The sequence below is a fragment of the Nanorana parkeri genome, unplaced genomic scaffold (assembly GCF_000935625.1).
Source record: "Nanorana parkeri isolate BGI_ZX_2015 unplaced genomic scaffold, ASM93562v1 scaffold503, whole genome shotgun sequence".
NCBI classification, from domain to species: Eukaryota; Metazoa; Chordata; class Amphibia; order Anura; family Dicroglossidae; genus Nanorana; species Nanorana parkeri.
Window position 1 is genome coordinate 690,515 of NW_017306771.1, and position 11,035 is coordinate 701,549.

Here is an 11,035-nt window from a genome sequence, read left to right on the forward strand (position 1 = left end):
AGTAATGATATAAGGTCTATAATATGTTTATATGATAGTGTGTGATGATATAAGGTGTATAATCTATGTATAGGATAGTGTGTAATTCTATAAGGTCCATAATATAGGTATGTAGTGTGTGTGGATATAAGGTCTATAATATATGTATCTGATAGTGTGTGTTGATATAAGGTGTATAATATATGTTTGTAATAGTGTGTGATGATATAAGGTCTATATTATATATACATGATAAAAAAAAAAGTAAGTCTATAAGTCTATAATATATGTGCATGATAATGGGTGATGATATAAGGTCCATATTTATATGTATGTAATAATGAGTGATGATATAAGGTCTATAATATGTGTATGTGATAGTGTGTGATGATACAAGGTCTATAACATATGTATAGGATAGTGTGCAATTATATAAGATCCATAAAATGTATATGATAGTGTGTGATGATATAAGATCTATAATATATGTATAAGACAGTGTGTGATGATGTATAACATGTGTATATGATAGTGTGTAATTCTATAAGGTCTATAATATATGTATATGGTAGTGAGTGATGCTATAAGGTCCATAGTATGGGTATTTGATACTATAAGGTCATCCATACATAGCTCTCCCTCTGGTGTAGTCATGATTGTGTATATTTTGTGTGCTCAGGGACCGTTAAGTCTCTGGTGTATACATGATTGTGTATATTAGAAGACAAGTGTTTAATATTGATGCCAATGCGTCTGTTGGCTCGCTGTATCCCAAGTGCCTGCGCCTTTTAGCAGCTAATAGAAAGACCTTTCTTTGTTTTGTCTGCCCGCTCCTCTCTTTTTGTAATAATCTTTGAGATGTGTCTATCACTAGTGAGAATGTCATTTTACAGGAAAGTCTATTTAACCCCAAGAGAAAGCCTTGACCTCATTCTTAGCCTACAGCTATCAGTCCCCAAATGATCATTGTCACAATCCATTCCCCCAAACTTCAACAGTCTACAATTTATTCTTCCTCTATTTATCCCAGTTCAGTTATCGCCGTCCCTGAGAGGCATAACAATAACTCTCCTTCCCTCTGATGGTCCTTACACCGACTTCAATGGGAGCTGATTCTGTGCTCTGCACCTTCCCCATCCCCAGAACAGGGCAAATCTGCAAACGTCTAGGACTAATCTGTCCAGAACAATGACATAACATCCACACAAACTAATGCCGTCAATACACCAATATATCATCTAAGAATATCACAGGAATATAGATTACTATCTACTATTTCAATCGATCTATCCATATAGGAACACACATTTACAGAATATACAAAAAGTACACGTGGGCATCTCTCTCTCTCTCTCTCTCTCTCTCTCTCTCTCTCTCTCTCTCTCTCTCTCCCCCCCTCAAACTCTCTCCCCATAACATCCCTGTAATGTACAGTCACATCAGTCTTCGACAATATAATACACGTGATTAATCGTATCCATATAATATTGTAACGATCTGCAACATAATCGGTCATAGCTGTCATAGCTGTCATAGGTAACTCAGTTCTGTACATTACCAGCACAGTCTCATCAGATTATGTCGATGTTGGAGATCGTTACAATTCATTGCCATCCATGTATTCGTATAATCTGAAAACTTTGCTGGGAAAGCCTAGTGTACAGAACTGATTTGCCTATGAAACTGTTTTACAACTATAGGCCATCTAACAATCACCAGTCATGTTGGTTTTTGCGGATCTACATTGTTTTATTTTGCTATAGACCATAAGACAGTTACCAGTTATGTTTTTTTTTTTTGCGGATCTACATTGTTATAGGCCTTCCAACAATCACCCGTGATTTTTTTGCGGACCTGCATTGTTATAGTCGATCTAACAGTCACCAGTGATTTTTATTTTGCAGATTCACATTGCTGTAGGCCACCTAACAATCACCAGTTATTTGTTTGCGGATCTACATGGTTTTACATTGTTATAAGCCATCTAACAGTCACCTGTGTTTTTTTTTGCGGATCTGCATTGTTATAGTCCATCTAACAGTCACCAGTGATTTTCATTTTGCGGATCTACATTGTTTTACATTGCTATAGGCCATCTAACGGTGCCCAGTGATTTATTTTCCTTTGCAGATCTTCCCTTCTATCTACCCACAGCTTTATTATTTCTACAAGTCAGTGACTACCTCCATTCTATCTGCCTGCATATGTATGTAGCACTGCAGTAGTAGAGTGCCACTACCAGCACAGGACTTTTGTTAGCAGGGGTTAATTGAATATTCATCCCACAATCCAACCATCCCTTCCAATAATTGCACCTTTTACCCATCGGAGAATGAATCCCCCAAGGTTCTGTTAAATATATTAAATGTTCTCCTTCAAGGATAGGCTGGGAAAGAAAAGGGGAGACCTAGGGAAAAAGAGGCAGAAGAGAAGGGTTTTCATTTGGCTTCCATCTCCATAATGAAGATCATCTTCCCCCTGAAACATGTATTTAAACAATAGAATGTGCGTGTGGCAGCGAAGCCCCATTGTACAGCACTGCGCCACCCCAACACAATGCGCCTTGATTGCCCCGCCATGGCACAATGCTGCCAAGTTCTTCCCTCTCCTCGCCTTATTTATTTATTTTTAACTAACTTTCATTCATTTGTGGTCTCTCCGCAACCTGCTAATTTACCAGTGGAGCGCGTTATTTCAGTGTTAGGAGAGAGAAAGACGAAGAGAAAACAACAATAGTACAATGATCCAAATGATACAGTAGAATTATAGCAATTATACGTATACTTGGAGAAGAAAACCTTGCTGAGATCAGCCAAACAAACTGATGCCTTGTAAGGATAACAAGCCTGACGACTGACAGGCAATGCTGAGAAAGCAGGAGGGCACAAGCTGCAATATTCGCCTTTTTTTTTTTTTAACTCCAGCCAGCCAAAATTAACCTCTTTAAATGTTACTTTTCTCATAATATTAACATCAAGCCCATGGCTGTGAGAAACTGGGCGAGCTGTATTATTTCCCACCTGTCAAAGCGGTGTTTAATACATCGCCGGCATTGTATAGGCTCTTGTCAGTCATATTTGGACAAATAAACATTGGAGATTTCCTACAAAGCCTTGCCAATAATAACAGTAATGTGTTATTTGTGATCAGACCTTTCAAGCGCTATGAAAACATATGTAAATGTGGAGGATTCTGGGACTGCCAGGCAGACGTATAGGGAATGGCGAAGCCTGATCTCTTTATAGGTCTAGACTGCTGAGAGATTTCAGGAACACTCATCTGTGGACCTGTCAGGGCGATGACGTCACAACCAGCATGACCTGCTGCCACATATTAGGGGGAATTGTCTTATATAAAGTATTTCTAGGCAGGTCATAATGTGGTGAAAGACGCTATTTTCTGGGAGTATTTCTATTTAGTTTACATATTTAGTTTGCACATGCAACTTCAAATTCCAGCACAAGATAAAAGACATTGCACTAGTATACCATACTGTACAGACTAAGTCTGCTCTACAGAGGTAATGTGGGTAATATTATGATGGTTATGTACATTAACAGAGTGAGAAGATAGATCCTACCATGTACAATTATTTATCTGTAAAAATCTATCTATCTATCTATCTATCTATCTATCTATCTATCTATCTATCTATCTATCTACCTATCTATTTCTATATCGATGTATTCTCTCTCTCTCTCTCTCTCTCTCCCTCTCTCTCTCTCTCTCTCTCTCTCTCTCTCTCTCCATTCATCTTCCCTTCTGTATTTCTCTAGAGTAGCCCTGATCCATTACTACTACTAATAAATTTAATTTATAATAATGACTCACACACATCCTCTGTCCTATGCAGTAGTATGTGCTTGCAGTCCTATAATAAGTAACACAAATCTTACTATTAGGTGTTAGATTTTCAAAGCATATTCTCTATATAACATCATTTTCTGAAGAGTGTAAAATTGAGCCCCCCTCCCCATCTCCTGATACATTTTCTTAGTCTCTATCTTTTCGTATTTTGCAAAGTTGTCATAGTGTTTCTATTCAGGGATCTACAAAAGCTAGGCATGAAAAAGTCTCCCCATGAAAGCCTTCTCTTGTGGAGACTAAACACTGCTTTTTCTATATGTTGATTTGTGTGCTTTGGACTGATAAAGACATCTTTCCACCTCATATTCACTGCTTAGCAGTCTCTCCTGGCATTTCCTTCTCTCTGTCACTCTTAAGGTAGCAGGTCATTCTCACCTGTGGGGAAATGATGTATGCTGAGGAAGGTCATGCAATCTCTTCTATTTACTCAGTGGAAGCAGATAAATCCCCAAATAAGCCTGTGATTTCACAAGCTAGTAGTTCTTTAGAAACACAAACTACTTGCTGGCTTAGGTGGACTAATACATAGCCACATATTCCAGAGGAAGTCAGGACGTAGGATTACTTTATAAATGTAAATCATTTACGGCTTAAAAAGTTCTTTTGAATTGAGGTTTGATTTTATTATCAATTTGTAAGGCATAAATTTTGCTACATGTATAGCTAAACAAAGTGATGCATATGGGGTAGATTTTACTTGCTATAAGTGGAATTTAATCTTACACGTTTCTTAAACTATCTTAACTCTTGTGTGTCTTTGTGAGTATCAATTTGAAGTTAGTATTAATTTTCCCTGAAAGTAATTATTTAAATAAAAGAAAGCCAGTCATTATTAACATGATTTTCATATCTTTACTTGCTGTGCCATATTTTTTTATGCAAAGATTTGAAAGTTCTCCCTCTAGTGGCTACTTGTATTTCAAACATACTTGCTGATTGATGTGAGAAAAATAAATACACAATAAACCTCCTCACAGTGTATTGTTTTCATTGAAAGTCCCTTGCCAGAGCTCTGTCAATAGTTTTGTAATGGATGCAGTAAGTCACAATCACTGTGCTGCACTACTATACAGGAAACACAGCAGGTACACAGATAAGTGGACTTTTTTAAAAATCCATTCTGATAACAATGTGATACATTGATACTGTATCACTCTGTGACACAGTTTTCAATCCACAGTAATTTGCAAAGTGTAAACCGCTATGGGCTTGTTTACAGTTACACTTTTTTTTTGTTGGCAAAAAGGAAATTCTCCCAGTTGACTTCTCAGCACCCCTATCCTTTTGAAACCACATCTAAAAAGGTGTCCAAGTAAAAGTATTTCCTGAGTTGTTCCTTTTTGTAAGAACTTTGAAAACTTGCCCCATTTTACTTTTATAGGTAGGCTTCTAACTCCTGGCCATGAAGTGTTTATTCCTTTGTTTAATATCAATTATACATTCGTCCAAGGGAGGACTGACGGGGACATGTTTTGAGATACTTCCCCATTCAGAGCTCAGATGGAGATCCATAGTCAATGACACATGGGCATTATAAAGCCACCTACTTCAGAGGTGTGATTATCTGACAGAGGGGAATCTTCCTGTACAAACTGTCCTCTGTAATGCTATGTGACTAAATACGAAGGGCTGCAAAGGAAGCTGATGCTGGAAGATGTAAAAAGCTGTGTTACAATAAACCATATCCTTTAGACGTGCCCATCTTTACCTTACCAACCAATCAATGACAATGTGTCACATTTTGCATGGTACAATTTTTTTTTACCCATGGTAATCTGTCCCTACCAGGAAAGGGCTAGTCAGTTGTGCTTGCCACTTAAGTCAATGGTTTTCAGTTCTCCCCTTAATTTTTCGACCTGAAAAAAAGCAAGCATACAGCTTGTAATATTTGTTGGTTAAAGCATCTGGCAGTTGCCTCCATCTCCAGAGATACAGTTGCCTCCATATCTGTCCTATTGCAATCCTTTATTATTGTCATAATTATGGCCACCTTTGTTAGATAAAGAGTCTGGCTTCCTTGCTCTTCTTGCAGCAATGATGTCAATACTTTCCTTTATATAAAGATGAAGGTGTTAACATTGTTCACATTGCAGTTCTCACAACAGACAAATCTAGTTGTCCATTTGAAGGCTTTAGTTGAATCCGTGATTCAGCTTCTGCTGGATAGGCTCAATAAAGAACTGATTCTGCTTCGGCGTTATGGCTCATAATGTAGGGTTGGACCTTTTTGTGGGGGAAATCTGTTAAAGTCATTGCTGACTCAGCTGGCATCAGAAATTTCTGCACTACTAAGACAGGAACCAAGCAGAGAGTGTGAGTTAATTTCACACACACAGCAATGATATTCTTGCTATTGTCACAAACGGCACTGCCCATTTAGAGATGGCAGGGGGAAAACCAGCACATAAATTACTGGTGGATTCATGCTAGCAAGCTGTCTGATTTGTGTGCTTTATATTCCCAAAACTAATGAGGTTCAATATGGCATGGCAGTGTTACATTTTACACAAAATAATTGTTAGGTCCACATGCATCAGTTGACCATGTTGCTAATTGTTGTCAAGGAGTAGTCCTGAGAGGAGGACACAGAAGAACTCAAGGAAGTTCTGGCCTTTTATGGCACTTTTACCGGTTCCATAGTCTGCCTTTGCGGACATGGTGCTTCATCACTGATCCCATGAGCTGTGAAAAATAAGATTCCTGCTTGGTCATAGCTGCTACTTCAGATGTCGGTAGTGACATGAACCTGAATGCACAGTAAGCATTCCAGAAACATGCCATATACCGATGATGTGAGTGTACAGTGCATGGAGAGCCTTGTTAGAAAGAGTGACAGCTTGTTATCCTCATGTGTGGCTGAGTGGACTCCAAATATATTTTATAATGACTAAGCAAAATAGCAGTTTGTGCAACATCAGCATTTTGGGCAGGTGAGCAATTATCCTCTAGGACATTTATTTTTAAGGTGTGATACTACCCTCTGACACTCCACTTCCTTCCACTTGACATTGCTGGTGCTTGGTCATTGGCTATTTCATGCACCCAGCGCTGTCACATAGATAATAGCAATGAAGATCACCAACACTCGCAGGATGGAGTAAATCCAAAAGTTCTTTTTATTGCAGAACAGCGTCACTTGTATAACATAGCCAACGTTTCGGAACTGTGTAGGGTCCCTTCATCAGGGCAAACATAGTGACCCTACGCGGTTCCGAAACGTTGCCTATGTTATACATGTGACCCTGTTTTGCAATAAAAATAACTTTTGGATTTACTCCATCCTGCGAGTGCTTGTGATCTTCATTGCTATTATCTCTGGATATGCATTGCGCCATCCGTGGACATCACTGCTATTTCAAGCATCTGTCCTGATTGCTGAATGGTGTGCAGAAGACATCTTTGTTTATTGATCAGCGCTGTCACATGGTTGCAGGGTGAGAGTCAGCACCTGAAACCTCCTACATCACCTTTTAACTGAAACCCTTCATCTTCTGCACTATGAAGGGACCACTATAACAAGTAATTTCCCTTTATTTAGTGGACTTACAAGAAGGGTGGAGGAGAGCTTTGACTGTCATACAGTTGTCAATGGCAGTGGTGGTGGTCTTGGCACTTGTTGCAAATTTAGGGCTGGGAAAAGTGAGAATGGTAAGGATGTACTTGATACTACACCTTTGTTTTTTTTTTCTACTAATACAGCTTATGACACATCTGTAGGAGGTTTCAGGTGCTGTGTACACATGGAAATACCCTCAATGTCATCTGCAGTGGGAAGAAGACCTGTCGTGGGAGTTTTAGTCTGCAAAGTGTCTACACGGTTTAGTAGGAGGTGTTGCTTAAGAAAGGATTTAACTTTCTAGCTAAGAGTTCTACCAACTTGAATATTAATTGAAAACACATGACTGTTTCTTTGTGACTACTGACCAAAAGGGGCGGGAGCCCAAGAAACCTGTCTTAAACAGTGTGATTGGAAGTGCATTGACATAAGAAGGGGATTATGGTAAAATTAAATACATCTCAACTAGTGTGATCAGAAATGGGTAGATATAAGAAGGGGATTATGGTGGATCCTCAAATGTTCTCAGTTATTGCATGACTGGCTCTTCTCCACAATTCTGGTCACAAGCAGTGGTAGTTCCACCTGTATCTAGTAGCCAAGACAGGTTGTATTGCTTTGTAAGTAATAGTTTTAAGTCTTTTTTTGCTATTAAGTGACCTACTGCATTATGGCTAGTTGTGATGTCCTGTTTGAATTTTATTTTAATAATCTAAGTCCTCCCAGCTTGAGTTCATGACAGCAAGGAACAGAAGTTTGATTGTGGACTGAGCACAGCTTTAGATAATGTGTAACTTCTTTCCATTGGTAAGCTTAGCTTTACATCACATTTCAAATTTTAGTTGATACTCATACACCTTTTGTTCTTTCAGGTATGACTTGTTGAGATTTGGGAGAAAGACCTTAGCTGCCATAAGTAATGCTGCTTTTGATTACATCAAAAATAGTACAAATAAGGAGTGCCGAAAGAGATGGTTCAGAGAGGGACTTCACACGTATATCTAAAATGAAAACAAAGGCACTTTTAGAAATGTTTAGTAATGACAATCAGATAGTTATAGATAATTGCAGTTTTTTTTAATTCTTTGCATACCTTTTTGTTCTTTTCCCCCTATTCTTCTCAGAGTGGCCATTTTCCCAGATGGCAGATGAATCTTCCTGGAACTCTGGGCCGTCCTCCTGGAACATGTGACCATGCACATCAGCTGAGGGGGAGAAAAATGTCTTTTTTTCTAAAATCGTCCGAGATATTGCAGTTTACAGATGAGATTTCCCAAGAGAGCACTGGTGATGTAACCTTCCCAGGATGCACCTGTGAGACCAGGGCTATATCACCACAGCCTCACTCAACCAGGAAGTAGAAAAGCAAAAAATGTTTGATTAACCAATGGATGTAAGATGATTTCATATCAGCATGCAGAGCTGACTGGCTCAAAGTCACAGTATTAGATTCCTCATCCTGCTGTAGCTACAGAGATGAACATGCTATCCAGTTGACACTGTCAGTTTATAGGCAGTGATGAGCCAGCTCTCTGCTACTTTGTTACAATATTTGGAGCTGCAGTAATTTTCTGCTGCTACCACCAATGAGCCCAATGTCACTGACACAGTAAGTGAGCGGAGTCTCTCTAAACAAAGTAACCGTGGATAGCCGTAAAAACCAGACAGAGCTTCTAATCCTTCTTCACTCTATTTAAAACATTAACGTTTTGGATGGACACACACTTTAAAGTCAACTCTCTGAAGGTTTGAATGATTTTTCAGGCACAACCATATAAAGGTTCACTGCTGGATAGGGAAGGGTCACTTTTGGGTCAAAATACCCCATCAGCAATATCATTATTATTATGGAGGATTTATATAGCGCCAACAGTTTGTGCAGAACTTTACAACATAAACAAGACAAGATGGTAAGGAGGGCCCTGCTCATGAGAGCTTACAATCTAAAATGAAGAGGCAAGTGATACATGAGGAGTATGAAAAAAATGCAGTTTTAACGCACTAGCACTTTGTGAACTGGTGGTATGCACATGCGCAGTGGATTTTCACAGTCCATGCCTCTATGGGAGTCTTGTCTGTGCGATATACACTGGTTAGATTTGCTGACATGACTTGCTAAAGTGTGTACATGTTAACTGACAGATGTCAGGTAGGACCTAGGAAATCAACATCCTCATAGAAGTGTGTTCACAAAGCAATGTCAGACTTTGAGACCTTCCTAAATACAGATTCTCTAAACCAGTCTTGCAAGATGTTATTGAACAGGGCACATAAAAAGACGTTTTTGGAGTATGCAGATGGTAGTGTCACATGCAGCCTTCTGCTTTTACTGCAAGCCCAAAACTTTATGGAGAATTAATTTTCTTACCAAACAACACATCCAACAAGAAAAATCATACAGAGCAAAATAACTGTTCTCATGGCATGTGTATTACTGGATTTTGTTTTGTGTCTGGAGATATATTCCAGAGATTAAGAAAGGCAACACAAAATGAGAAAAACAAAATCACTATAATCCACTGGACAAAACGTATGTATAAAATCAAATCTTTGTATATGCTGGGCTCACAGAAAAGCAGGTTTCCTAAAAAATAAGCCTGACAATAAATATGAATCTGTTTTTTCAAGATTGTAAATTTAAAGACAGCCTAATTCATCTTCTGTGCTGAACTTCTCCCCCCTAGTGGCTGTACAAATAATTGCACGATGTTGTTCATGAGACTTTGGGGCATAAGATATCAAGATGGTGCTATTAATTAAAGGGTTGATTAAACTGGGGGAAAAAAAATCACTATTGAAACCTTGCTGGTACGTGATAGTCTTGTTTTATAGAAATGTACAATTTATATATCTTGTTTGCCTACCGCAAATATAAGAATTAAGCAGTGTGCATGAAGCTTTAACTATAGAAAAATATTGATGAAAAGAACACCAGTGCTGTTTCATGCAATGACTGCTTCTAACACTCATTCAAGTTAAAAAAAAAAAAAAAGAATTTACGCTTAAAGACTAATTTCACCTTTGACACTATGGGGTCTATTCACAAAGCTGCCGAGGGCAGCCGAGTGAATGACCGATCAGAAGTGAAGTGAGCCGAACACCGTTCGGCTATTCACTTCAGGCTGGTAAGTTACACCTATATTTAGGGTGTTACATGGAACATGGTACCATTCTTCACACCCCATTCATAACTCCCCACATACCCGAATCATGTGGTGCTTCTCCTCGCATGCTTCTGTTTCTTTAAAATTTGATGTGGTTGTGTGAGTCTCTTCCTGTACGGCCATGATGTTTATTCACAGATCTATTCAATGGATCTGTAAATGAAAAAACTACGTGTCCCTTATACCAACCACCATGGCAGAGGAACTCATACATCTCGGTGGAGGACAAGTGCACTGATGTCACTGCAGTTGTAGTCTATTGATAACAGGAACAGGAGGCTGTGCATTGCCCCCAGGTTCCAATGCTTTGCAGGCTCAAATGCAAAAAAATTATGAAAGCACATTTTTTTATTTTTGCAATATGAGAGCATTTCGTAATTCTTTTGATAAAAGTGGAATATGGCCTTTAAAGGATAATAGACCAGAGCCAGAATAAACACCAATTAAATTTGATTTTGCCACTCCAAAA